The sequence below is a fragment of the Bufo gargarizans genome, chromosome 9 (assembly GCF_014858855.1).
Source record: "Bufo gargarizans isolate SCDJY-AF-19 chromosome 9, ASM1485885v1, whole genome shotgun sequence".
NCBI lineage: Eukaryota > Metazoa > Chordata > Amphibia > Anura > Bufonidae > Bufo > Bufo gargarizans.
This window is the reverse complement of record NC_058088.1, coordinates 76,110,362-76,134,782: the sequence shown is the minus strand read 5'-3', so window position 1 is coordinate 76,134,782 and position 24,421 is coordinate 76,110,362. Positions and strand designations below refer to the sequence as shown.

Sequence of the window (24,421 nt, the reverse complement as noted above, 5' to 3'; positions counted from 1 at the left end):
AATATCAAGTCTGGTGCAAAACTGTACATTTAAAGGAGTATTCTCATCTTAGACATTATTGGCTTATTGCTAAGGATATGTCATCAATGTCAGATAGGTGTGGGTCCCACCTCTGGGATCTGCTTCTATCGCCAGAACTGGACCCTTAAAGTGAAGGAGAGAGCACACTGCTATGGGAGTTCCAAAAATAGTCAGGCAAGCCCGGATATTTTTGGAATTCCCATAACGGTAAATGGAGAGTACACTATGCATGCACGGACACCACTTCATTTACTGCTATGGGACTGCCTGAAATAGCCAAGCCTATTTTTTGTATCTTTGGAACTCTTATAGTTGTGAACGGAGGGTGGCTGCGCATACTTGGCCGCTCTTCCTTTATTCTGGAGATAAGACTGTGTCCCAGAGGTGGGACCTGAACCTATCTGACATTGATGGCATATCCTAGCGATATGCCATCAATATTCGAGAGGAGACCTCCCATTTAAAATCTTTTCCCCTCCGAGACCAATGTTATACAAACATCCTGGGGGAATTTCATCAAGCCTCGTCCTTTACTCCAGAATTCTGTCATCAAAAAGTTGCAAAATAGGTCTTTGCAACCTTTTTTCACATAAACTTGCATCATTTTACATTTTAACATCACTCACTCTAGTTTTCAGGCATCATTCATTCTAGTATTCACTCTCTCACTTTTCCCAGATTCAAAATGAAAAAAAAAAAAAAAAAAACATCAAAATCACTTTTAAAATGTTCCTGTTGAATTCCACACTAAATAAATAAATAAAATGAATACAAATGAATACATTGACATGACACAGTAGCTCTATTGTTAGCAGTATCTGCTTGAACCACTCGGGTCCTGGGTTCGGATCTGACCAGGGGCAACATCTGTGTGTAGGTTTTATATTCTCCTCATATTTCTGTGACTTTCTTCAGGGGTCTCCACTATACTCTCATACTCCAAAATCTACTAATAGGTTTACAGGCTTCCTATGAAATTAGCCCTTTAGATTGTGAGCAGTGTCAAATTAGGGTTTCTGGGGCGCACCAGAGGAAATTATTCTTGCGTTTCAACCCTTATATTATCAAAACAGGTCAGCAAGTTTGGAATCAAACAAATAGACCCTAGTGGCAAGTCCTGTTTTTTTTTTTCCGCCTTGATCATTGGGGTGACTGCGGCCCGTTATGGTATCAGGTCCTCAGGTACTGTGGTGGGCCAGTCCGACCCCGATTGTGAGCCTTACCATGAAATGAAAATGATGTTGATCTCTGCACAGCGTCGGAGAAATATCAGCACCAGGAATAAGAAAAATACTTAACTATGTCAATATATAACGCACATTCCCCCCCCCCCCCCCTTTTCTGAATTTAGAAATGTACAACTACAACCTGAATTGTGCTCAGTATCTGAAATTGCTGCGTACCTTCATCAAGCATTGTAGCCATGCAGGTAAATTAGGGAATATATGGCAGCGTTTGATAACATTGTAATACGTGTGTTCATACTTTATCTTAAGTACTGGGAAATGTTTCAAGACATATTATGAATACTAATTCAACAGTGGACACATTTCAAAGGCATTAATTCATTTCAACAATAATTGAGGTGTCAGAGTGTTTTCTTTTGCTTTCTATGAGTTCCTGTGCAGAAATAAATTATTATACGCTTTTCATTCTCCTATAGGGCCATGCTTAGACTGAAAGCTGCTGGCTAAAAAGCCTACTATCTTATTTTCCGTGGTTGGCAGCAGTATTGTGGTTGCCTGAATGAGCTAATCCTGAAAGTGATGTTGTAGCGCACTCTCCAGCTTCCTTTTAGGTGTAAGTGTCCATTACCTCAATCATGGGTATAACTATAGCCATAGCACTTGCTATGGGGCCCAGAGGTTGAAAGGGCCCTATCAGGTGCAAGCATATTGTACCTTTTTGTGGGGAATAACAATATAGTGGCTTTTGCTATGATGGGAGATTTTTGATATATGGTGCTATGATGATACTTATGCTACTGTCTTAAAGGGCATCTGTCGGCAGATTTGTCCCTATGAAACTGGCTTACCTGTTACATGTGTGCTTGGCAGCTGAAGGCATCCCTGTTGGTCCTATCTATGTTGAGAAAAATGAAGGTTTAATATTTGCAAATGAACCTCTAGGAGCATTGCCATTACACCTGGAGGCTCAGCTCTCTCTTCAACTGCCTTCTGCACTTTGAGTGACGGGCCAGGCGTAATAATGTTTTCACTGCCTGGCCCTGTCAATCAAAGTGCAGAGGGGGCGGCAGTTGTACAGGGAGAAGAACCTCTAAGTGTAATGGCAACGCCCCCGTTGCTCCTAAAGGCTCATTTGCATATATTAAAACATCATTTTGTGGGCACATATGAACATGGGACCAACGCAGATACCCTCAGCTGCCAAGTGCACATGCAACAGGTCAGTCAGTTTGATAAGTACAAATCTGCTGACAGATGCCCTTTAATATTATTACACTAGGTAGTGGGGGCCCCATTTTATTTTTCTATGGGGCCCTATGAATTATAGGTTTGCCCTTGACTCAAGTATCACTGCCAAAGGGAACTGGTTTATTTTTGGCAAGGTATCTGATGGGAATTCCTCCTCAGTGTCCCATAGAGAAGACTGGCATCAGATATGGCATACGTTAATTGTGGGAGATTGGGAATGGCCAGAATGAAGCTGGCATTGTGATTGCTTCTGTTGTCACAGAAAACACCAAGACATTACTTGTAAAATGACAATAGTTTTCCAGAAATGTTATGGAGAAGATACAAATTATATATACAGTTTCATAGCAAATGCCAATAAACACAATATTGCTTTCACTATTGAGCACACACATTTTCAGTAGGTTCTACCCACAATCTAATGAGTATGGGGGCCAGCAGTCCCTGCCAGACATCCTTTGATCTTTTTTTTGGATGAGTGGTGCCAAAGGGGTCTGGCAGCTACTCACCCTTCCTCCTGGGGGGGAATTTACAGCAGGCAGTAGTCTATTGGGCCAGCATTGGAGGTCACTTTCCTTTAGAATAAGTGGACTCACGGCTGATAACACAGAATGTGCAGTTATAGATTTTAACTTACTTTTAGAATTATTAGAGATGAAGTAAAATAAGCCATGTTTTTTTCAGCCAAAACACAAGGGGAGGAAAGTCCGACACCATAAGGCAACCAACATTTGTGAACATAAATGTATGAACATACATATGGCAACACTAAACCCTTAAAGGGGTTTCCCACAAAAAATATTCCAGAGTTTTCAAACCAGCACCTGGATCTGAATACTTTTGTAATTGAATGTAATTAAAAATTTAATTGATTGAGTTATTCAATAAAATGTTTCTGTATAGCGCCACCTGCTGTTTGTCATTTTTCTTATTTCTTTGTCCTGCACATGCTCAGTATCATCCTTCAACTGCCTCCTGAGCTGTGATAGGGAGAGCATGGACAAGCCCCCCGAGCTGCAGCAGAAAAGACACTCCCCTGAGCTGTGATAGGGAGAGCTGAGACACACCCAGTGAGTTGTGATAGGTGGAGCATCGACATGCCCCCTGAGCTGCAGCAGAAAAGACACTCCCCTTGAGCTGTCATTTTGATATAAATCTAGCAGAGCAATGAATGTGGAGATCTCTGGATCCATGTGAGGTTTTAAAAAGATTGTCATGTACTATATGATGTCTGAGTTTAATTTTTTAAATGACTCATGGGATAACCCCTTTAAGGCCCTCTTAGGCCTCTTTCACACTTGCGTTGTCCGGATCCGGCGTGTACTCCACTTGCCGGAATTACACGCCGGATCCGGAAAAACGCAAGTGTACTGAAAGCATTTGAAGACGGATCCGTCTTCAAAATGCTTTCAGTGTTACTATGGCACCCAGGACGCTATTAAAGTCCTGGTTGCCATAGTAGTAGTGGGGAGCCGGGGAGCAGCATACTTACCATCCGTGCGGCTCCCGGGGCGTTCCAGAATGACGTCAGAGCGCCCCATGCGCATGGATCATGTGATCCATGCGATCACGTCATCCATGCGCCTGGGGCGCCCTGACGTCACTCTGGAGCGCCCCGGGAGCCGCACGGATGGTAAGTATGCTGCTCCCCGCTCCCCACTACAGTTTACCATGGCTGCCAGGACTTTAGCGTCCCGGCAGCCATGGTAACCATTGAGAAAAAGCTAAATGTCGCATCCGGCAATGCGCCGAAACGACGTTTAGCTTAAGGCCGGATCCGGATCAATGCCTTTCAATGGGCATTCATTCCGGATCCGGCCTTGCGGCAAGTGTTCCGGATTTTTGGCCGGAGCAAAAAGCGCAGCATGCTGCGCTATTTGCTGCGGCCAAAAAACGTTCTGTTCCGGAACGGAAGACATCCTGATGCATCCTGAAGGACGGACTGTCCATTCAGAATGCATTAGGATAATCCTGATCAGTATTCTTCCGGCATAGAGCCCCGACGACGGAACTCTATGCCGGAAGACTATAACGCAGGTGTGAAAGAGCCGTAACATGAGCTGAATGAGAAGGCAGGTATTGGGAATTAACCTTTCCGTACTTTTATTGTTTGCCCGCAGCCTATCCCTGCTTACACAATGATTTTTGGTGGTACATTGAAGATACAATCAAGTCATTGGCAACACACAGGCAATTGTTGGGATACTGTTCACATGGTGTGGTGCTGCATGGGGGCCACTGTGCTGTTTTTATGGCTGGTTGGTGGGGCCCAGAGCTAGGTATGGCATGGTCAAGCCGCCGGCCGGGATGGCGCCACAGCGCTGGTGGTCGCCGTGTAGCGCCGCGCCAATTTTAGGTTAGGACCCACTCATAGAGGCAACCTTGGCGTGGTGAGTGGGCTTATTGCCTTTTGATCAAAATGTACACAAATGCCTCATTTAGCATGTAGCTTGGAGGTGGTACACATGCGCTATTCAGTGCTGTCTCCTGCAGGAACGCAGGGATGAGATCATAGCATTAGCAGTGGATGTGCGATTCATTTCTTCTTTTCTCTCCTTATTTTATACATAGAATTCTGTCCCTGGATCTGCACTCCTTCCACTAGCCAGGTGATTTTAATTAGCCTAGTATTCTGTAGTAAGGGTTAAATTAGCCTATCATGCTCTCAGTTGGAGTTCCTGCGAGCTTCAGAGCAGATGAGCTTTGACAACTGTTCACATGGTGCGGTGCTGCATGGGGGCCACTGTGCTGTATTTCTGGCTGGTTGGTGGGGCCCAGAGCTAGGTATGGCATGGTCAAGCAGCAGGGGTGCTGTTTGGCCACTGGGTCCCGCCGCCGGCCGGGATGGCGCCACATCGCTGGTGGTCGCCGTGTAGCGCCGCGCCAATTTTAGGTTAGGACCCACTCATAGAGGCAACCTTGGCGTGGTGAGTGGGCTTATTGCCTTTTGATCAAAATGTACACAAATGCCTCATTTAGCATGTAGCTTGGAGGTGGTACACATGCGCTATTTAGTACTGTCTCCTGCAGGAACGCAGGGATGAGATCATAGCATTAGCAGTGGATGTGCGATTCATTTCTTCTTTTCTCTCATTATTTTATACAATTGTTGGGATACAGTGTGCTTCCCGATAATTGCACCAATTCTTGGATGATGTAAAATAACCTCACCTGTAGTAGTTAATGGATTGGCTGGCCATCAATGCAAGTATCTATCTAAGGCTATGTTCACATCATGTTTTTGCTGTACGTTTAACGGATATGTTTTGAAAAAAAAGGATGCAAAAGCATAGTGCACTACGCCTTTCTATCCTGCAGTGAAAAGTATACTTTTTTTTTTGCAGTGGAACTCTATGGTGATGGATGTCACCGTATGGCATCCATCTGAGGCATCTGTTTAATGTGCACTTTTTCTACACATTAAAAGTGAAACAAAAAATATGAAGTGAACCCAGCCTAAATCTCTAGCTCCAGTTCAGTTATGATATGAAGTCAATGCAGGATATTATAAATCAAGACTTGTAAATGCAGGATGCTTTGCACAAGGACATGTGGAGGTGTAAGGTAGCAAGCACAAGTTGATAACCACGGCTAAGGCTCACGTTGTCAGAGAATGGTCATATTGTTAGGGAACACAATGATCCAGTCTCAGCAGCTATGATTTAGAGCAGGATGAGACAAAGCTGTAAATTGTGCCGGTATCTCCCTCGGTTTGGTGAATAGTTGATCTTGATATGTCGGTTCTCCACTCAATCGACTAACATTCTAATATGAGCTTTGCAGGAAGGGTTAAGACAATCTCTGCAGTATGAAGAAATATGACTTGTAATGTAACATGAGCCCTCAGTGTATTGTATTTGTAGGCCTTGAAGATTTAAGAGCCTATACTCAAAGACTATTGCTGAAGAGAGACATGAAATAGGAGGTCTTTTTCATACAAGAGGGGAAATCATCTTGTTCATAGGTGAGCCCACAAGTGGAAAATATGTAAGTTGTATTATCTAGCATTATAATAGGATACTGGCAAGCATCATACATTGTATGATATTTACTGATTACTGCATATGTCATAGAGTGAGGGTCCTCCAATCTTCCTCTAAAGCCAGATCTGAGAGCACTGCAATAAGGTATGGTAAATTCAACTACGCCATGTATTGTTAAGGCCGATCTAATGCTACGTTACCTCCTGAAGATGATACTTCTGGTGAAAGGAGTGACTGGAGCTTTCTGGGTAGCAGGTGTCTACATAAACTCATGGGTGTCTTCACTGGACAACCCCTTTCCAGAAGTCGATGGGAGACTCCCCAGACTCCCATGGAGCACCCTTTTTTGCAATTTTTTTAAAGGGTTGTCCAGTGTTTACTATGTGATGGTTTATGCTTAGGATAGGCCATGGACCCATGTTTAATGATTCTGGATCCGTCTGCAGCTACAGTCCCCAATAGACGGAACATCCGGCACGCATTTGTGTGCATGAGGCCTAAGGTTGATGGTATTGTGTAGTTACAGCACCAACTTCCGCCAACGGAGCTTTACCCAAACAGCTGATCGGCGGGGTTTCGGGGTGTCTGACCCCCACCGATTGACTAATGCTAACCTCAAGTACAGAGTGGAGGGGTTGGGGACCATTTACTGCAGTGAGCCCAGGTCTCTTCACTGCCCAGCAGAGTTTTGGCATTGTAGCTGGAGGTTGATTCAAACGTTTCTTCATTCAACTCCTACTAAAAACCTAGATATATTTTAACTAACTTTCTAGCCACGTTTGTGTGGGATTAAATCTGCTGACAGCTTCTCTTTAAGAGCTAGCCTAGTAACTGTCACGACCCATGGTTATGGTCGTGACTCTTGTGGCCGCATGCAGTTGCCTGCGGTCTTGGTGTTGTTGTCAATCACAGGTAAGGGCTATTGTATGTTGCCTCACCTGTGGTTGCCGCTGGCAACATTGGGTATGTGGCAGCAGTGCAGCCTGAGCGGTGTTAGGCAGCTTGCTGCAGTAGGCATGCGGTTGCACCTGGCAACCTCTCCTTATAGGTGTGCCTTTTACCATCTGCCAGTGGGGACCACCCTGGTGGTCATACTGTCAGATGGTAAATAACCAGGAGGATGTCTCCAGCAAGCATGGCTGAAGCACCCTCTCTGACTACTGCCTTCCACTGAGGCTATATAGGGCCAAGTAGCCACACCCACAGTCAGACACACCCAGTGCACACACACACTAGGAAGGAAGTTAACCCTTCCAACACCAGGGAAGGGAAAACATCAACTTAAAGGGGACGTGCACACAACACATATAACACCCCGTGCATACTGATAAAAGGCACACCTATAAGGAGAGGTTGCCAGGTGCAACCGCATGCCTACTGCAGCAAGCTGCCTAACACCGCTCAGGCTGCACTTCTGCCACATACCCAATGTTGCCACCGGCAACCACAGGTGAGGCAACATACAATAGCCCTTACCTGTGATTGACAACAACACCAAAACCGCAGGCAACTGCATGCGGCCACAAGAGTCACGACCATAACCATGGGTCGTGACAGTAACTTTGCCTTAAATTCTATACATAAACAAATTCAATTTACACAAACGACATGTTTGCTAGCGCCTTTATAGAGTTCTGCAAATAGAGCAGGTATAGCAACGTCCTCAGCATTTTGTTCAGCTTCACATACAGTAACTTAGAGCCACACATTACATTTTTGTGGTTTAGGCTATGGACAGATTGTAGATATTACTGCTTTTAATCAGTTTCAAGCCATGAAGGGGGCATTTTCTACAGACCACCCGTATGTCACTGCTGTGGCCAGTCATTGGCTGATGTGGTCACGTGACCCGGCGTCAAATGAGATGCTGACATAGGGAAACCCAGGATCGGCGATCAGGTAAGTATGATCACTACCACTGTTCTGACCGTGTTGTGGGGTCTGTAGAAAATATCCAGAAAGGTGAACAACCCCAAAACAATGATATTCTGAAAACTTTTTAGAATTTTTCTGTCTTTTATTGAATGTCTTTAGTCTATCCTAGACCGCTGCTCAGCATATTTGTAGCCTGCACTATTTATTTGTAGACATAACAACCTACATACGGTAGTTGTTACACATGCACGGGCCCCGTGCACTGTGCCAGAACATTTATGGACAAAATCTAAGGGGGAATGTATCAAGTTTGTACACCAGATTTCTGGAATACAAAAGTCACAAGTGGAGCAGCATAAGGTTTAAACATGTGCCAAATTTAACAAACATCATGCAACTTTTGATAAATTTGGTTCACCTTTCGCCAAATCAAAGTCAAAACAAAACTGACTTCAAAAAGTCCCATCACGATACATGTCCCCCAGAGTGTTTTTACACCAATTTTTATATTCCCTTTCCTGCCTAGCGCCCAACATGTATGGCGCAGGGCGGGGTCTTTAAAGATGGCACGCAATAACGTCTATTGCATACATTTAACCCCTCAGATGCCACAGTCCAAAGTAACCACGATGAGAACCCTAGCGGGGATTTGGGGTGCCGGATAGTGTGTGTGGCAGCCTCCCTCATCCTGAATGACCTGAGGCTGCCGCACATGTGCAAAAGCGCCCGTACTACCAAAATATAAAATATTTATCCCATATGGCAAAATGGAATTAAAAGTAAAAATGGCCGATTTACCGTTTTTTGGTCGCTTCACCTCCCACAAAAGATGTAATAAAAAGTGATCAAAAAGTCAAACACACCACAAAATAGAATCAATGAAAAGTACAGATTGCCCTGCAAAAAATGATCCCTCACACAGCGCCGTACACATAACTACAAAAAAGTTATAGGGGTCAGAATATGGTGATGAAAAGAAAAAAACAACATTAAAAAAAATTCTGCATTAAAACACAAGAAAAACTATCGGCATAATCGTACTGACACAGAGAATAAAAGTCACCAGTCAGTTTTACCACATAGGGTACCCCGAAAAAAGAAGACTGTTGTGGAATTGTGTTGTTTTTTTTCCAATTCCACTCTATTTAGATTTTTTTTCTAGCTTCCCACTACATCATATACAATATTAAATAATGCCATTAATGCAACTTGCCCCTACAAAAAAACAAGCCCTCAAACGGTTACGTGAATAAAAAAAAAAAAAGTTATGGCCCTGGAAAGGCAGGGAGTTAAAAACAAAAACGCAAAAACTAAAAACCTTGCTGGGATCAATGGGTTAAAGGTTGTGCGAACCAGATAGTTATCAGAGAAACTGTAAAAGTGATGTTCTCCATTTCAGGAGGCATTATCAGTGCTGCCAGCAGATGGCAGCAGTATTCAGTGAAGTCACCTTCTGCTCACAAGGAGACATATGGGAGGGGACTGGAGCCTGGAGGAGGTGAGTATTCTAATTTGGGCCCCTCCCCATGGCTGTTTGCACTTATGGGGGGCATGCGGTAGGACTGTATATGAAACAACCGGGACTGACAGCCATATGAGACATGTGGTGGGCATTTTCTGTGGTGGGACATGCAGCTGACACTGTATATGGGGAAGGAGGGGGGTACTGTTTGCTCCCTAAAGCTGGCACTATTCAAGAGCCCCTAGTAGGGAAGAGTGTGCCTCATTCACCTCTTGAGAGGTGAGATAGTAGTCAGGTTTTTGTACAAATACATTAAAGAAGAATCAAGGCTTTCCGCTCTGTGGTTTATATAAAGCAGCTAAAGAAACCCAACTTCTGTCTGTCAGCACCTGACATAACGCTTCCTGTTTACTGCTCCGTCTGCCTCCGCACACAGGCAACGAAAGTCTCTCCAAAATCTCCCAGCTCACTTCATATGGAAGCAGCTCGGTATGGCCGGGTCATCATCATAGAAATACAGACATTTGTGTCTGTTTGGATCTACATGAGCCAGACATGCCCAACCTGCGGCCCTCCAGCTGTTGCAAAACTACAACTTCCAGCATGCCCGGATAGCCTAAAATAGCTGTAGGCTATCCAGGCATGCTGGGAGTTGTAGTTTTGCAACAGCTGGAGGGCCGCAGGTTGGGCAGGCCTGACATAAGCAAAATGACTAGAATCATCTGGTGTAACCAGGGTTAGTAAAGTGGTACTGTACATAACACATGTATGTACCTGTTACTGCCCCTATGCAGTGCAAGCATTGCTGCATCAGATTGTAGAGATTACTGGGAAAAACAAGAAACAGGCAAACATACAAAACTTAAAGGCGTTATCCAACCCATATAATGACCCCCCTAATGCCCGGGCACCTCATATAGAGTATACTTACCCCCCCGACACCTGCATAGTTCCGCCTACATTTCCCTGCCACGCGGACCAAAACATCTGGGGAGGGGGACCAGAAGGAGGTTGGCTTTGGCCAATAGCAGGTCTCATCGACGATCAGCCTCACTAGCATTGCTGGTGACACCCCCCTTCCCAGAAACTTTTTCACAACCCCTCCTCCCGTGCAACCCTCACTCCTGTGGCTAGTCAAGATCGCTCTCTCGGCAGAAGCTTGTAGGAATGCTTGTTAGTGATAATACGCCCATGTAAGGTGCCGCCGATTAGGCCTCATGCACACGACCGTTCCGATTTTTGCGGTCCGCAAACTGCGGATCCGGAAAAAACAGAAGCTGCCCGTGTGCCTTCCACAATTTGCGGAACGGGCAGCACTTTGTAGACACGCCGTTTTGCGGACAAGAATAGGACATGTCCTATTTTTTTTGCGGGGCCACGGAACGGAACAACTGATGCAGACAGCACACGGTGTGCTGTCCGCATCTTTTGCGGCCCCATTAAAGTGAATGGGTCCGCATCCGAGCCGCAAAAACTGCGGTCGTGTGCATGAGGCCTTACCCGATGAATGAGCCAAACACTCGGGTAAAATAGATCGTTGGTGTGAACACCTAAATCATCATTTGCCAGCTGCAGATCATGCTGTCTAAATAGCACTCTGCTGCCTTCAAACAATTATTGTGTATGAGGATGAGCGATGGCATTACCGATCACTGCTCCCCATATTGTGGAGGAGATCACTGCATGTAAATGCAGTGGTTTCCTCCACTGACGAGCAGACGATTGTTGTTCAATTGAGTAGTGTAAAGGGGCCTTACTACTACTAGGGGGAAAGGTTGGATTACACTGGCCCACATCAAGGTCAGACTGGCCCACCAGAGTACTAGGGTATCCCCTGGTGGGCCCATGTTCTGAAGCCATAGTGGGCCCAATCACTTGCCACTGGGGTTTATTTTACTGATGAACAAATCAATTTGTACGAGTTGAATTCATTCATCTGAACGTACACTATTGAGAGCGCATCCCCACAGCCCAGGACGCTCCCGCTGCCGGCAGATAAACATGGCTGGACATCTTGTGTGGATTTGGTAATCTCGCTCATGCACCATTAATGCATCGACACATGCGTGATGATCAAATCCATATCAACAGATTTGCACACTCTGCTTAACGAATTTCAGCCGCTTGCGCACAATCACTGATTCGTCTTTCTGTAGGCAGATCATTTGTGTGCCAATACTTGAAGTAATGTCGCATAAGCGAGATCATCATGGCTGCGCAAGATGTGCAGCCATGTTAATCTGCCGAGTCATCAGAGAAATATCCGTAGAGTTATGCGCCTTCAAAAAACGTTAAATTTGTTCAGATGAATGAATTGATTCGACCCTAGTCTGTTTCTTTGATTTAAAACTATTAGACTTTCTTGACAATATAGAGAATGGGCCCCAAGAATTATTTCCTCTGGGGGCCCAATGAGTCTGACACTGGCCCATATTTACTAATGTGAGTGCATCTAGATTGTAGCATAAACTGCGCCAAAAAAGTGGTGCAATTTGGAAAAGAGTATCCATGCTCTCCTTCATCTACTTGATTATTGAAAGTAGCCAAACTGATTTGTCAATTATTTAGACCCATTTATGTACTTGAACAACTTTAATTGTCTGCTACTGTACGACTTGTGAAGCTAATGTCATAATTGCACGAATTTATCTGTCATACTAATGCATATTTGTTACTTGACTATATAAAAATGAAAAATAAAGAATTTTTAAAAAATAAAAAAGTGGTGCAATTTGGCACATCCAGGTGTAGCGTAAGAGTTGTGGCTTATTGGGAGAGGGGCAAGGCCTCACATGAAAGGGGTGATGTTGATCTGGGAAAGAGATGGTCCCAAGATGCACATTGGAAGAAGGCAAGCTAGCAGAACAAGTATGATGAAGCTTTGGCCAGTGTTCGACTGGGATCCCTTGGATCCTGGTGGATATTACCCTGACACATACCACCTACCAAAATATTGTTGTAGACCAAATTTCCTAATGTCCATGGCTTCTTTCAGCAACATAACTAATGTTATAAAAATAGAAAAAATATCGGCTTGTATGATGATCATATTTGATAAATGAACATATAGAGCAATGCGTCATAAATTATCTATTTCCTTTAATAGATCTATTTATTAGTCTCTCAGTTCAAAATGTTATATATCTTGAAAACATAAATCGAAGAATTCCCAAAAATTCTAAACTTGGTGCCATTACTGAAATCTGTCCACATTACGGACTGTAGGCACTTGTGCTGCTATATGGTGCCTCCATTATATGGCATGAGTAGCAACTTGTGATAACAGAGGTACAGTATGAGTCCACAACAGGCTATAGGCACTCTATTACAGGTATTCCTAAAGGGGTCATTTACAAACAGATATACGCCAGTGCAGTGCCAATGGAAATGTATTTAGGTAGTGGGGAAGGAAAGAGTCCCGGACCTCACTAGTGACTTCTTGGATAAAAGCAGGATTTGCAGAAATTTTTAATTTTGATACATTGAAAGGGAGAGCTGTCCATAAACTTTGAGATACACAACTGATACCTATACTATGTGCAGTTGGCCATTCACCTTCAATAGCTGTTCAGCCGACAGCAATTCTTCCTGACCCCCCCCCCCCATACACAGGCATGCTTGGCTTGGCAGTTCTGCAGCACCTTATTGTCACGTTAGTTAGGGATCTCCAACTGCACCTGACCTCCACCCACACCACTGTCCCTAGTTACTTGAACGATCCGACCTAAATGATTGCCCCCAACTGGTCGATGGTCCCTGACCAGTGAACAATACCTACCTATATGAGACAAAAGGGGAAGTCAGAAAGACTGAGTCAAAACAAAAGAATAATGACCACAGAAGAAACAAGTACAGAGTAATACACTAAGCAGGGTCAAAACCACAAGGAAACATCAGAGCCAAAATCGGCAGACAGAGGTGGTCACAAACAGACAGAAGGTTAGAAGTCTAGGAATCCAAATGAATCACAAACTAAGTGCCTAGTCAGCAGTTGCCTGTTTAAATACCTCACTGACAGGAATCACATGAGATTGGCGCCATCTAATTGGCCCCATCTAATTGGCCCGGCATCCCTGCTCCCTGATAGGTCGATAAGCTGCACTGCCAACTGGGGGGCGCTGCATTAGTGAGGGCGGACTCACTGCAGGGGCGCGGACGGGTAAGTACATGACACATCTTCTGTGAGAACAAAGGATCAGGCGTGTTGAAATCCAACATGCTGATTCTTCTTTTTCCTGACATCATCTATTGATTGAGTGTTGAGACACCCTCCCAGACATAAGATAGTGTTCCATTCCCACAAAATGTAATGGGTTCAGTTTATTTTGAGTATGGGCACTTTAAGGCTTCATCCCATTCTCCTCTTCACCAAAGACACATCTTGGAGATCCAGTACTGTTATACATATTGAAAAAGCTATATGATATATAGCAGTTCCTAATGCAGTGAAAATCTACCCATACACAGTCGAACTTTTCAACCAGGCTTAAAAAATCCGACCATGTATGGCCACCTTAAGAATAAGCCTTCTTGTATTAAAAAATGCTCAGTAGGGAAAGGACCGTCCACAGTTTCTTCCTGAAGCTTTAAGTAGGTCTACACATCTCAGATTATGCACTTCAAAAATTCTAAAAGCTCCTTTCTTAGTAGAAGAAGCTTAACAAGGTTTGAAGCACATATCTATGAGAGAATGCTAATTGCTGAGCAAACCTTTTCGCTGTTTTGCAGCACATTGTTGGAGTCACTCAAGGTTGTTGAATTCTGATATAAGATCTTTTATCGGTCAGTGAAATCTAATCCACTTTCCTTGTGCATGTATGTTCTATAGTTTACTTAACAATATTTAACCTTGCACTGACAGCCACGTACTTCATTATGTGGTACTGTGTTGCCTATTCACTCATCATTCCAGTTCTTTTTTAACACAAGTGCACTGCAATAACTGCACACAATTGACGTGCTGTTACATTTAATAGATATAATAACATATATTCTTCATAGACCTTCAAAAAACTTGAAATTTCATATATGATAATAAATACTCTGTAAACCTATGAAGCATGGCAAAGAGTTTTTCCCATCTCATAAAGTGATGGCATATTAAAAGGATTGGTGGGGCACACCCTCCGAGCCCCTCACTGATCCTGAGCATAAAAGGGTTCTAGTTAGAGATGAGCGAATTTATGGAAAGTTCGATTCGGCTGATTCGGCGAACATAAAAAAAAATTAGTTTTGTGACTAATAACTTCGTCACGAAGAGCATTTTTTTTGTAAGTAGCGGGTTCAATGACAGGGAGCTGCAATAGCGCCGCTCCCCATCATTGTACCCCTCAGATGCCGCATTCATACGTGATTGCGGCATCTAAGTGTAAAAACTGTATGAAATATAAACATAAAAAAAAAATGTAATCAAACTTACTGCTTCCATTTGCGCCCGACAGGCCGGCCGCCGCCATTTTGCTTGAAGATCTGGAGCCAAATCTTGCCCGGCGCGAGATTACGTCATCATGCCTGCCGATGTGGCGACGTCATACGTCACCAGGTACGGGATTTTGTTCGAGATCTTCAATCATGATGGAGGCTGACGGCCCATCGTGAGCAAATGGAGGAGGTAAGTATGTTTTTTTTGTTTTTTACACTATTTTAGGTTAAATCGATTCTCTAACACGAAGCATGAGGAAATTAGGCTTTGAGGTGAATTAAATTTATCCTGAAATTCAGATCGAATGCCACTTTGTGGAATTCGTGTATCTTTAGTTCTAGTGTCGCAACAGCTCTGTAACTTTTTTATTCTGCGCGGTGGTGCTCCCGAACACCAAGCTGTGCTGAGAACTGCTGCTGTCACCCTTCACTTGAATGGGGCTGTGCTGCAGTTCACCTGCTGAGCAGATGGACAGGAGAGCCTGTGTGCAGGTAAAAGCTGAGAAGACAGATTCAGCCCTGCAGTTCCATTATTCTCAAGATCAGTGGGGATCCAAGAAGTTAGATCCTCACAATCATACAGTGATGGCCTGTCCTAGTGATCTGTCATCATTTTATGAGATGGAAATACCCCTGTAGTATAGTATCAAGCAGGAAGTGAAGTCAATTTACATTAATAGGGGCTTCCAGGTAGAACACTTTTATGACGTGTCAGTAGGACATATAAAAGTTCGTTCAGCTATGATCCATTTGTTGAGACCCACACTAGTACTTTGAACAATAGATCCCATTCCCTATTCTCAAAGATAAGAAACTCATTTTTGTTTGGTCACTTTCTTTTGGAATGAGGCCTTGCAGAAACCCTTTTCTGATTGACATGTCAAAAATGGCATTCTCTGAACAGCCCTTCATAAAATTTTTGATTGATATTCCAATATATACTCCAATTCGAGAAGAAATAAATATGAAAAACTTCTTCCCTTACCATAAAATGCAGATCTTAATACACTGAACAAAAATATAAACGCAACACTTTCGGTTTTGCTCCCATTTTGCATGAGCTGAACTCAAAGATCAGCTCAAGCAAAATGGAAGCAAAACCGAAAGTGTTGCGTTTATATTTTTGTTCAGTGTAGCTTAAGCAGAAGTCCAGTCATTGTGGTTACCTATGCTCATTAAATAGTTATGTAATGTAAAACATTGCTTAATTTCTGTGTGAAGATTCTGAAATGTATGAATTAGTAGGAAACCTAGGAGAAATTCTAGGAACCCCTAGTATCTAATGTGAGATTCTGCATTACAGAATTCTTGGCAACTAAGGACATAACTATAAGAGACACAGAGGCCTTTATGCCTGAGGACCCCAAGGATCCACTTTTAGAACATCAGTATTATAAATGACACATGGTAGGTGTAGATTCCTTATTACACATTTTGTATTGAGGCCCAAGAAGTTCAAGGTATGCATTGGATGGTAGCATTTTTTGGCCATATCTCATGGACCACAGCTTTACATTGAACAATGCACATATAAAATGAGCTATACTATTACTTGTCTAGTCTGGATGTCAGAAGCCCAGAAATTATTTAATCTGAGCTTGTGTTAGCCATATTGCTATTTTATTAAGTGGACATTGTCATATCTATCTTATCGTTTACACTATTGTCCTCTGCAGGAGAGGAGAGTGATATTACTTTTGGAATTATTATTTTCTGTGTTGAGTTATGAATGAGTATTTTAGCAGGCATTGGATGTTACTACAGCCATGAACCCTACTAATAGTTTACATAGCCTATGTGTTTTGATTGTCTCGCGTTCCTCCTCCAGTTGCTTGATGGTGGCACACTAAAGATGTATTGACTTTCAGGATTACTTATGCGTGCCAAGCAATGGTAATGATTAATAGCTTTGCAGACCACAAGAAATAGATTTAAGATTAAAGACTTGGATATGAAGCAGATATTAGCTTTGCTGTCCCAAATCCATCTACACTTTAAGAACAGAAATCCAACAGGGAATGCCCACAACGATGCCTGAGGGATTCTGGGTAAGTTTTCTTGATCTGACAGCACTGTCGTACAGATGTCTTTTCCGTTGTCCCTAAATTAGCATCTGGCATTGGTAAGGAATGATTATGCTTTGATTTTTATGATAAAAAAGCCTTGTGAGAAAAGCTATTTGAAACCATTTCTTGCATTCCATTGAGCCAGGCAAGTGCTGATAAGCCCCATAAGGCCGAAACAGTTCTCTGATATTTTTGACATGCCGTTTCATGTAAGCAACAATAACAGGAGACAATTCTAAATCGTAATATTCAGAAGGTATTAAAGTGAATGCAACATTGGCCTCAAGTATAACAAACTAGTGAGGGTATATAAAGGCATGAACCTATAAATATAAGGGCAGCAAAGATACAAATTTGTGTACAGAAGCAGAATAGGCACTATCAAGAGCTTGCCATCATCTTAGAAAACCTCTAGAACAGCTCAAAAGCAAATCCTGCATTGATGGTGGAATCTACCAGTAATTATGAAGCCTGGGAATGATTACTGTAATGCAATATAGCAGATGGTAAAAAGCTATATTATTTTCTTTTAAAATGGCTAGTCTGTACAGGCTCCATATGTGATATGTTCACCAAGCAAATAAGCCTTGGTTATAGAGCTTTAGAAGTTATGATTGGTGATTGGTGTAGGCTATACTGACTTTAATCCTCACAAGGTGGCTGCTGCCCTCCAAGTAATCGGTGATCAGTGATGTTGTTGGGACTGAAGACAAGGTCTGAAAACAGAATCGGGAGCCAGAAAAGCACAAGAATTGAATCAAAAGTATCAGCATGAACCTGAGTTAATGACAGAGAAAAATCAGCAAAAAGTTCAGAAGAATCTAATTCCTCAACTCAGCTGCCTGACTAATCCACCTCTCCCCCACTAATCCCTCCTCTCTTCTGTCAATCCCTTCACTGGCTCCCAATTGCTCAGAGAATCCTCTACAAGACACTAACTATGACATACAAGGCCATCCACAACCAGGGCCGGTGCTACCATAAGGCAGACCAAGCGGCCGCCTTAGGGCGCACCCTGGGGGAGGGCGGAAAAATGTGACATGGAGGGGGAGAAATGTGACATGAGGGTCTGATGGCTGACATTGGGGGCTGATTGCTGGGGGATGATGTCTGACATGGGGTTCTGATCTGAGGTCTGATTAACATTGGGGGTCTGATTGCTGGTCTGACCTGAGGTGTAATGGAAAATATTTTTTTCTTATTATCCTCCTCTAAAACCTAGGTGTGTCTTAGAGGGCGAAAAATATGGTCCTTAAACCAGCCATTGTCTGAAGCAGAGAGAAGATACCAGGACCACAGAGAGGAGAAGCGTGGGGGAGGGGGCGCCAAAATGTAGCTTCGCTTGTGTTGGCAAAAATCCTTGCACCGGCCCTGTCCACAACCTGTCCCCTCCATACATCTGTGACCTCATCTATTGGCACCTTCCCACACACAATCTCTGATCCTCACAAGACCTCCTTCTCTACTCTCCTCTTATCTGCTCCTCCCATAATTACCTCCAAGATTTCTCCTGTGCATCTCCTATACTCTGGATTCTGGACCTATCTGTCCCAAAATATTAGACATTTAACTTCAGTGGAAACCTTCAAAAGAAACCTGAAAACCCACCTCTTCAGACAAGCCTACAAACTACAGTAACTCTGCTGCTACTATACTGCCGTATGACCCTATGTATCCTTTTCCCATCCCTTGCAGATTGTAAGCCCTCGTAGGCAGGGTCCTCTCTCCTTCTGAACCACTTTATATCTAGTTTTGTTCATGTATGTTGCATTTGTATGCATTATATCATGTATGTACACCCCTTTTTTCATATAAACTGTGCCATGAAAATGAATTTTGCTTTATTAATAATAATAATAATAATAATAATAATAAAGTCTGGAGGTGGACCAGAAGGCCTGGCCAGCAGGGCCAATGTAAGTATCTGGCAAACCCAAAGCATCTGCGTCCAATGCACTTTGGCAGAACCCATGGCTACATGGTTACAGTTTTTTGTAATACCTATTTATGGGTCCGAGGCAGCCCTGTCACCATGCAGGCAAAAAAAACTCTCCGAGACCTGCCTAAAGCCTATGTGGAGGTTTGCAAATGGGTGCGGCTTGTCACTATCTGGGCAATGTGCAATATATCGTATAAACAGATCATAAATTGTGCCCTGCCAGCCTCACCCTGTGATCTGCTATGGAATTTATCTGGTATACTGAAGAGTCAGCCTTGGCAAATGTGACCCAAAGAAACAGGCAAAGAGCACTACCTTTCTGGCAAACAGCCTGGAATTGAAATAAACCTTCGTATGACCTGATGTCATCCATAGTCGCCAATTGCTTAGGCAACCGGACACTTCCCCAGGGAGAAAGCAGCTGGAGCAGGTGCAGTGAAGAGCATTAGTGCCTTTTGAGGTCAAGTTTTTATGAAATGTCTCCATTCGAGTCAAAGAAAACCTCTATAACCAGATACAAATATGTAAAAGAATTTTTTGAAATCCAGACTTTAATAATTCTAAACCTCTGATAATCTGGCACTGAACTGCAGTCTACTGTAAAATTCCACATGACCAGAATCGGAAGAATTAGTGAAGAAAAAGCGAATGTAGCATATGTTGTGTTAATAAACTTTTCTGAAAGTGTCCGATAACAGAGAATATCTGATGATCTGGCTCCCATCAAGCTCTATTGATGCCACGTTAAAATAATTTTATTGTATATATAGCTTCTAGTCTTATTTTAGGATTTTGCTTGCTACATCTACTACGACAAACACTGTTTAATCATCTTCATTTCAGTCATGCACATTTTCAGAGCAGCTGCTTTTCATATTTGATGGAAATTAAATCATTTTGTGCACTTGATTAAAAAAACATTTAGAAAGGCATGATAAAAGCTGTGGCCAATTGTATTTCCTCATGGTATTTTTATTTTGATGATGCTTTTAAAGACTACACTTGAGTACTTCTCATTTCTACGGGTAATAAAATCTGTCGATTAACAGGTTGAAATAAGAATTTCAATTTACTAGAAAATGATAAACTTTGTGTTCCTACTTGTTGGTAAAATAGCAAAACTAGACTACCAAGCATTTATATAGTGTCTACAGAACTAAACTAAATGTCACCATGTGTACAGTATCTCTCTGCTTGATCAGCTAGAATATAATCAATACAAGAACAAGGTTAAGACCCTTTTACATGGGCCGACGATCGACTCAATAAGCGTTCAGAAGGATGCTTGTTGCTCATCGTTGCCAAGTGTAAATGATCAAACGCTTGTTTGTCAGCTGACTGGATCTTTTTTGAGAATGTAAAAATGCTTGTTGGTGATTTAATGTAAAATGCATGGAGGATGAATGATCGTAGTAACAATCATTCTTCCCCCATATGGTATACATCGGCTGATTAACATGTTATATCATTGAACTGCGGTCATTATGGCCCTGCAATTGGCCATCTAAAGAGATCCTTAGCATAAAACACTGTCGGGCAAAACCAGTGTCAGGCTGATGTACAAGAGGACCAGAGGATCTTCCAGATGTTCCAGAGTCTGACACAATGAGCTTCAAAGGAACCAATGTTTGGCTTGGGTTTGCATAATCTATTTTAAAATTAAAAGTAGGTGGGGGGAAGGGAGTATAGTACTTGTTCTTATTACTCTATCTACAGATGGGTGGCTCTTCCTTTAGGTGAAGTCTAGGTTTGGCTGACTTGTCATGGGGCATTTCCTGAAAATAAGTCTCCATACATCTGATCAGTATTTATTTATTAGTCAGATTCAGATGCAAAAATTTACCACAGATATATAAAATGAAATTGTTATACCTTCTAAACTTTCAGCACCCTAATAGTTCCATAAATGGTTATGCAGTTTTTATTTATAAACTATGTCCCATTCTACCGTTAGTTCTCATCGGTCATGCAAATTATGATAAATGACAAATGTATTTTCTCACAGGGACCTCAAAGTGCAGGGATAGTTGTGCGGCTGGGGCAACTCCCTGGGAAGTCGGTGGCTGCCATATAGATACTCGAACCCTGACACACAATGCACACTAGGGTCAATTTTGTAGTAGGCCAATTTTACTATCTGTATATTTTTTGACATGTCAGTGATTTCAGTGATATACCATGGAAGGATCCCACTGAAGTACCTAAGGGGCTTTAAGGGGTTCAGGAGCCTTCTCCAAACAGCTCTATTATTTAGGGATTGGGTAGGGCACGTCATAAGTCTCATGGATTTCAACTAGATGGAAAACCCATCCCCTAGTCAATGTGTACAGAGTGCCATAAATAATTTTTCTTAAAGGGGTTCTCCACGGAGTAAAAATTTGTGATAGTAATTGACTGAGCAAGCGTCTCCAGACATTTCCTACATATCAAGATGGTAAAGAAGGAAGAGTCCAGCAGGGACCTAAACTATGAGGCTGTGTACAACTAATTTCACCCTCATGGATAACCCCTCTATCAATTCTTAATCAATAGCAGTTTTAATAATATATCATATGTATAGTCTGCAAATGCTTGCGGTCCCAAATCTGTTTTGTGGTCCTCTGTTTCTAGCTTCATCTGGGGCTCTAATATAGTGACAAATATGGTCCTTTATCTAATACTGACCAACACTTGGGGTCTTACAGTTGAACCTTAAAGAGGACCTTTCAAGGGTCCAGACTTTATAAGATAAGTAGCACGTTAGTTAGGGCATTAGATCCTATAGTGCTTACTATTATTCCTGGGCGCCGCTACGCTCTCCTGCTGTGCCCTCCGATATTTTCCCCCGCTCAGTATGCTAATTACTAGCATCAGAACAGGGAGAAGGAGACGCCCACTGAGAAAGACTCAGTCTCCTCCTGATTGTTCTGATACTCCTCATTATAATACAAGGCGCCAAAATCAACGGGGGGCCACAGCCATGGCATCAGTGGAGGGCGCCCTATAAGGTAACACCCTAATTAGACTTTTGCAAAACTGATGAAAGGTCCTCTTTAACATGACACTATTAATGGCTTTTACTTTAAGTGTCAATTTAAAGTTTGCCACAACTGTACGTAAAGCAAAAATTATTCGTAAAAATTGTGCACACACCGTCCTTCAGGACATGCAGTGTACTTGTCTTACAGGTTCCTATGGGCGCATTACTAAGCTTATGAATAGTTTAATGTCTCTAGGAGTCTTCTTGAAATACAAAGAGTACCTAAAAGGCTGTTCTTGTGGGTTTATGTCACAACAGCTGTGCCTTTCCCTCTGCTCCACTGTTTGCTACAAGGATCAAATTTCATGTCTTTGTGTTCCTACTCCAACTGGCAGTCATCCACATTCCTTCTCAGTACACAAGCTGCACCTCTTTCCATTATATGGGAAAATGCTGTGCAGCTTTAGTTCCAGTCTTAAATTGTACTAGATTTCTTTATTGCAAATAATGAAGCTTATATAATTGGGCAGTTTAATTAATAAGATCTAATATGACCAAGAGACTAAGGAAGAGCAGCCAGGTTACTAGGGGTCCCGAGTACTGTGGTAATCCAACAATTAGTCCCCAGATGACTATGCTGAAGGAAAGTTTATTGTATCATTATTTGGGCAGTGGAGTGGTATTTACTGTACTAGGAGATGTAGAGTTTAGCACAGACCTTTCGGTACCTCCTTATCACAATGTTCTTTATACGAGTTTGGATGGAATTTTGCAGGACACATTTCTTTACATTGGCTGCATGAGTGGAAAGATTACAACTTCTGCAGAAAACCTATATGAACATACAGAGTATATAGACTGTGAAAATAACTGCAGGGTGAAGGTAAACCCACGGCTCCAGCGATGCAAAAATAAATACCAACTGTAGAGTTTTTTTGCACTAGTTATGTCACTTACATTGGTACAACCAAGGTCTTAATAAATGTGCCCCAAAATGTTATAAATGTGACTAGAAATGTATTGGATATATTTTGGCTAAATATTAGGGAGCTGGTGCATAACACTGAATATTATCTGAAAACAACACGTATGATTTTGGTAATGGCACATCCTAAATTCACAGATTTATACTGTAGGTATATTCCTTCTTCCCTCAAAGGGTTTTCCAATGATTATAATTTAAGTGCCTGCACTCTGCTCCCTGAAACAGAAGATTCATACTTTCCGCCTGTCCCCAGACTGTTTACATCTGATGGTCACTTGCACTGCTCCAGGCAATGACTAGAATCAGCGGTGATGTGGCCACAAGCAGAACGTTACCACTGAAGACAGTCATTGGCTGGAGCTGAGCATGTGACCATATCCATGCACCGCCAGAAGAAAACAGTGCAGGGATTGGAAGGTGAAGACAGACAGAAGGACCAGAGCAGTATGGAGATGGTAAGTATGAATCTCTTTGTTTCAGTAGGCTGCGGGCAAATCGTTATTACCAGAAAAAACATTTAAATGTGTTTATTCAGGATTATTGCCTCAGGATTGCAGCCGCTATAACGTGCACTACCTAATGAAAAAAATATACTCACCTGCTCCTTGCCACTCTGTTCTTGCTCCCTGGCTCCATTCGGCAATCTTCTTGTCCCTGACTTGTTTACTTCTGGCCACGATACGGACAGGGTCACATGCGCCGATGCAGCAAATGACTGGCTTCAGAGGTGACATTTCTCCAAGTGGCACGTGATGTGTCACTTTGATACACGTCACCTATGAGGCCAGTCATTGGCTGCAGCGATGCATGTGACCTCATCCGTACCCCAGCTGGGAGTACCAGAAGATTACTGAACAGAGTCAAGGCACCAAAATGGAGTGTCGGGGAGGAGGCAAACATGATTTTTTCATTAGCTATCACACATTACAGGGGTTAATTAAAAATGATCATCAGCCTGGAAAACCCTTTTGAGTTCAGGTGGCCATACAGAATGCATGAATATCAGCCAAACACACCAATTTAGTCAACACTGGCCAACCAACTAATCTGTATGGGAGCTTCAGGCTCTGACTCAACAGCAGATTCAGAGGACAGAGGAATCAGACTGTTGGATTTCAACATGACTGATCTACTTGTTTTGGGGGATATAAGATGCCATCAGAAGAGTATTGCAGAGGCGTAGTCCCTTTGGAGAACAGCTATGTAATATGTATGGCCAGGTTATTGCTTATATTGCAATTCTCTAATACTTGAACCAAGATCCCTCAACACTGG

The 24,421-nt window shown here is 42.7% G+C and overlaps 1 protein-coding gene across 1 annotated transcript in view; it reads right to left on the bottom strand.

The window, feature by feature from the left end:
- MAMLD1 (mastermind like domain containing 1) overlaps nucleotides 1-24,421 on the bottom strand; it is a 228,610-nt gene that overhangs the window by 56,354 nt on the left and 147,835 nt on the right. The gene's annotated exons all lie outside the window — the stretch shown is intronic.